Source organism: Prionailurus viverrinus, chromosome F1, assembly GCF_022837055.1.
Source record: "Prionailurus viverrinus isolate Anna chromosome F1, UM_Priviv_1.0, whole genome shotgun sequence".
In the NCBI taxonomy this organism is placed as follows: domain Eukaryota; kingdom Metazoa; phylum Chordata; class Mammalia; order Carnivora; family Felidae; genus Prionailurus; species Prionailurus viverrinus.
In genome coordinates, this window is record NC_062577.1 from 50,291,236 (window position 1) to 50,296,896 (window position 5,661).

Genomic DNA, 5,661 nt, shown 5'->3' on the forward strand with positions numbered 1-5,661 from the left:
CAGTATAGGCTGGGGTAACATAAAATATGTCTCTCACTGTTAGTATTTTCAAATTTTGAAACATACTGAAGCAGATAATATCTGCTCCATTTAGAAACATTCAAATTTAAAACAAAATCAATAAAACCCTGCTCTAGCCAAAGAAAATACATATACAGGTGTAATTCAGTCTAGATGCAACAGATATGTGATTCCAAGTATGTACAACACTAATTTATTTTCTATTTAAAGATGATCAGGAATGGATATTTTAGAATTGAAATATTTACACTGAATTTACCAGTGCTTATTAAAGTTCCAGTACATCCTGAACGTACTGAAGTGATTATAGATATTACTAGGTCATCCTCATTTACTTTGCTCCATTTCTCACTTCTCCCTGAGTAGTTTATATGCATTTACATATAAAATTCAAAATCTTGTCACTAGGTAACAAATTGATAATGTCATATAAAAAATGCTATCTTGTGACATCAGAATTTTTTAAAACTACTTTAAAAGTAAGGTAACCATAAAATAATGTGTTAATATATGTTCAATGAAAGATTATTTACCAAAACTTTCTGATCTCCTGAATTCTGTCTTCTTGGTGAATACATTGTATTCTTGCTGCACAGGTAACCCAAAAAGTTTATATCTTCTTTTTCATTTGATGAAAAAAGTATGCATTCAAAACATGTATCTTGGTGTACCTTGGTGGCTGAGTTGGTTAAGTGTCTGGCTCTTGATTTTGGCTAAGGTCATGACCTCATGGTTCGTGAGACTGTGTGCCACATTGGGCTCTGTGCTGACAGCATGGAACCTGTCCAGGATTCTCTCTCTCTCTCTCTCTCTCTCTCTGTCTCTCTCAAAAATAAATAAATAAACTTTAAAAAAGATAGTTTTAAAATATGTATCTGAAATAATTTTTTGAACATAAAAAACTCTAAATTCCCAAACTAAGCTTTCATAAGCATTATAATTGATGACTGTTACACGAGATAACATTCTAAATCAAATATTCAGAAAATCTGATAAAATAAAAATTAGTTCACACTACAAAACTCAAAAATGTAATCTGTGTATCTTCTCCCTTACAAAAGAAGATACTTGTGACCTAGAAAGGAAATATACTATTTTAACTTTTGTTTTATTATAAAACTTAAAACGGTAGAAAAAAAACCAATCAACTTAAAAAACCGGACTGCCTATCAAAGCATTTATTACTTTGTCATGATAATTAAAATGTTGCCTTCTTATTTGATAGAGTCAGCTCCCTCATTTTATAATTTGCAAACTATATTGCTCCATTGTTACATTTGTACACAAACACTTTTAAACATAAATACCAAATTCAGGAGGATAGGAATAAGATAGATTAATGTAGAAGCCAAGAACACGGAAGAAAAGACCAGTTATTTTTCAAGTGATCATCTGAACTCCTACTTTGGCCTTTCACTGTGTTATAGGAGCCCACATTTCACATGCCACTCGGTCTACAATGTCTTCCTGTGCAATTCTGAAACAATCAAAACATATTTGCATAAAATGCATCCTGCCACCATCACTTTGGGCTTCATTTGGGAACAATTTGGAAACAGCAGTCTGGATCATCTGGATATTTAGAGGAAAGTTTTGGTGGATGCTTGCTTGGACCAGTGGCTTTCTCTCTCTTTAACTGTTCTGTATTTTTTACATTCAGTCTTTGGTGCTCGGGGTTCTTCGAACGATGAAGTTATTTTGCTAAACTCTTGTTAACAATAATTCTGTGCCATCTGACTGAGGCATGTTTTCATAGGGTTTTATTTCTTTAGAACGTATAAGAAGACTCTTTTCCAGTCCTGCTAATGGCTCTAACTTCTGCCATAGCCTGTTGCTTCCACTCCACATTTTTTCTTTCCATGCTCCTTCCTTCATGACCTTCTCTTCCTCCTTCGCAGCCTCTTCTCCCTCCACATCAAGTTCATCTTTTAATCTCATTAGAGTCAGGGGGAGTTCTGGGTGTTTGGAGGGGTAATTTCTCTACCATTCCAGTTCTTAATTTGGATTTGTTTCCTTCTTTCATGGCACCAAAGACAACCAGTATAACTTTATGTATGTATGTATGTATGTATGTATGTATGTATTTATTTATTTATTTTTAATTTTTTTTCTATATCTCCAATGTGATTTCCAGTTTTTTTGTTTTGTTTTAGTTCTGGTATTTCTGTGGGCTTTACAGTTTTTATCAGTCCTTTACGTCTGTCCTTGTTTCCTCAGTCGCAAGTCCTTGAGTAGTCTCTTCTGTGACACACCATCTAATGCACTCTTTGATTTTGTTTGTGACGTGAAAGCATCTAAAACATCTGGAGATGGTGACTCTGACAGAGCTTTCCTTGAGGCCTTTAGCCTCTCAGAGATTTTAGAGAATTGTTTTTCCCTATCATTTAACTTTGCAACAAATGGCTAAAAGGTCTCTGACTTCTTGTCAAATTTTCAGCCTTCTTCATTTGGTTCAGAGGCTTCTTCTCAACCAGGTCAGTCAGATCAAGGAAGCTGTCATTGTCATTACCATAAGAATCTTTGTCTTCCCAGTTTTTGGTTTTCTTTTTCCAAATGATCTGCCTCCTGACTCAGCAGGAGTCTCAAAGTGCATAGGATCCAACAAGCTTCCAGTGAACACTATCATTACGTCTTTTTTCTATCCTGAGCTGATGGCTTCAGCCTTTGGCTGTTTTTTGGTTGAATATGATTTTACTCCAGAGAGAGAGAGAGAGAGACAGAAGTGCTGTGTCCCTGTTCATCATCAGATTCATACTCTAATTTTTCTCCAAGTTAAAAAAAAGGAAAACTCCTCTTTTAGATCCTTTATACAAAAGATGCCTCTTTCTTGCTGAAATTTGGAGGCAATGGGTTCTTTCTATTCAACTTTTAGCTTCTACAGCATCTGTTTTTATTTCCCAGCTTCCACCTATCTCATCTTTACCAGCATTTCTTTTCCTTCCAGTAAAATCCATTTCCTCTTCTTCATCTGGGTCTTCTAACATTTTCTCCAACATCCTTTGTAGCTGCTTGCCCAGATTCTCCAATGGTCTTACTACTTACTTGAATCCTGTCTCTGTCTTCCTCTTGTCCCTGCAGAATAAACAGCTGGTGCTACTTCCAAAGCTCAGAACATGCTCCACATGGACCAGACAATGGATGTGCTGTGGCATTTAGATTTTTTTGAGAACAATGCCATCTCTGGGTGCATCCCAGAACAATAGAGAGAAGACAGGTCCCTGGTGATAGCGTTGCATCCGAGAGATGGATGGCTTGTGTGCAACATGACAGTGTCTGAAGGTACTGGAAGGTGCTCTGGAAAATATGTTGCAACTAGGCAGTGGCCTTGGAAAGGCAGAAACTCAGCCCTTCATCCTGCTTGTGCCATGGATGGTACTGCTCTTCAAAGTCCATAGGCTGCAGTGGCCGTGACCAGGCTTCCACGGGAAGAAGCTGTTGTGGGTAGGGGGACATGGCTCCTCCTCCTGTGGGGACCTAGGAATGGGGTCCAACTGTGCCATGTATCTTTCCTTCTTTATTTCCCCAAGGTTTGAAGAATTGGCTGGCCTTTCCTCATGTCATGAGGGGCACTAGCAGGTCTGGCTTCTTGAAGTCACCATGGAGTGCTTTGACACTAGGGACTCTGACAGAGAAGAAAGATCACTACTGATCTTTGATTCACTGGTTCTCTTAAAAACAGTGGAAACAATAACAATCTACATTAATGTTTTAAGGAAAGATTTGAATAAAGCATGTATTTGGGCTTTACTATGGAGCAAGGAGCTATGAGGCAGAAAAATGATTATATATTCCATATTAATATTTTTGTACAGGTGAGGTCAATTACATTTAATGCAAAATGTGACCGTAAAAAGTTTAAGGTTTAAACTTGATATGTGAAAGTTAGAAGTTCAACCTGTCCATTTACATTGTTGGTGGAAGGAGGTGAGTTCTGTCCCCAGCTCACATGTCAGAAACTAATAGGAGACCACTTCTTAAGTAAAAATGTTTTGAGTTTATGTGACTTATTATCTTATGAGTGGGGGAAATCTAACTATGGGCTTTTGGTAGCAGCATTAGGCTTCAACTCACTCTGATGGCTGTTCCAAAACTTAAACTCATTTTAAGTTGTCAGCCAGATATTTTACAATCCATGAGAATTCACAAGCAGGGATGCTAAGCAGATTTACCCTGGACCTGGTCAGGATCTGGCTCACACTTCCTCTTGCTCACTAACACTCTTTGACACCCACCTCCAAATGACGCAGACTTGTCACATTCAAAGGTCAGAGCCTGTGAGCCTCCAGAAACAGTGGGTGAGTGAAGAACAGTCCCTCATATGAGGTCCCTGGATGATTGACAGCAGGCTGCTCTGGGCTGCTATATGCCTGCAAGAGTGTGTCCATGGCTACGTGTGCTGGGGTGGCTTTAGGGAGCCCTGAAAGCCCCCACCCACTTCTGAGGTTGCAAGACTCAACCAGAAGGCCAGGAATCTCATCTCTGCTCAACAATGTGCTATTAGTTTCAGGTGTATACCATTGTAATTTGAGCTTTATGTATATTATGAAATGATTCCCTTTAGTTATCATCTATCACCGTACAAAGTTATCACAATATTATTGACTGTACTTTCTATGCTGCACATTACATTTCCATGACTTCTTTATTTTGTAGCTAGGAGTTTGTATCTCTTATCCTCTTTACCTATGCTGTCTGCCCTCCATTCTCTTGCCGCTCTGGGAACCACCAGTTTGTCTGCTGTGTCAATGAATCTGTTTTGTTTTGTTTGTTCGTTTGTTTTTTTTAGATTCCATATATGAGGGAAATCACACAGCATTTATTTCACTCAGCATAATGACCTCTAGGTCCATTGGAGTTGTTGCAAATGGCAAGATTTTATTCTTTTTTGTGGCTGGGTCCATTTTATATATATAACATCTTTTTTATCCTTAATCTGTCAATGGACATAGATTACTTCAGTATGTTGGCTACTGTAAGTAATACTACAATGAATATAAAGTTGTATATATATTTGCAAATTAGTGTTTTTATTTTCTTTGGGTAAATAATACCCAGAAGTGAATTTTCTTAATCTTTTTTTTTTTTTTTTTTTTTTTTTTTAAATTTTTTTTTTCAACGTTTATTTATTTTTGGGACAGAGAGAGACAGAGCATGAACGGGGGAGGGGCAGAGAGAGAGGGAGTCACAGAATCGGAAACAGGCTCCAGGCTCTGAGCCATCAACCCAGAGCCCGACGCGGGGCTCGAACTCACGGACCGCGAGATCGTGACCTGGCTGAAGTCGGACGCTCAACCGACTGCGCCACCCAGGCGCCCCGAATTTTCTTAATCTTAATGGCAGCTCTTTTTTAGGAACCTCCATTCTATTTCCATAGTGGCTGCACAAATTTACATTCCCACCAACAGTGTATGAGAGTTCCCTTTTCTCCACATCCCACCGATGCTTGTTATTTCTTGCCTTTTGGTAACAGCCAATCTGACAGCTTTGAGGTAATATCTCGTTATGGGTTTTGGTTTGCACTTCCCTGATGGTTAGTGATGTTGAACTTTTTTTCATGTACCTGTTGGCCATCTTCACATCTCTTTAACTTCTTTAACCATTTCTTAATCAGCTTTTTTTTTTAATAGTAAGTCAGGGAGG

At 38.2% G+C, this 5,661-nt stretch overlaps 1 pseudogene; it reads right to left on the bottom strand.

The window, feature by feature from the left end:
* Positions 1–1,722: 1,722 nt before the first annotated feature.
* On the bottom strand, positions 1,723–3,173 carry LOC125155071 (kanadaptin-like; annotated as a pseudogene).
* Positions 3,174–5,661: the final 2,488 nt, after the last annotated feature.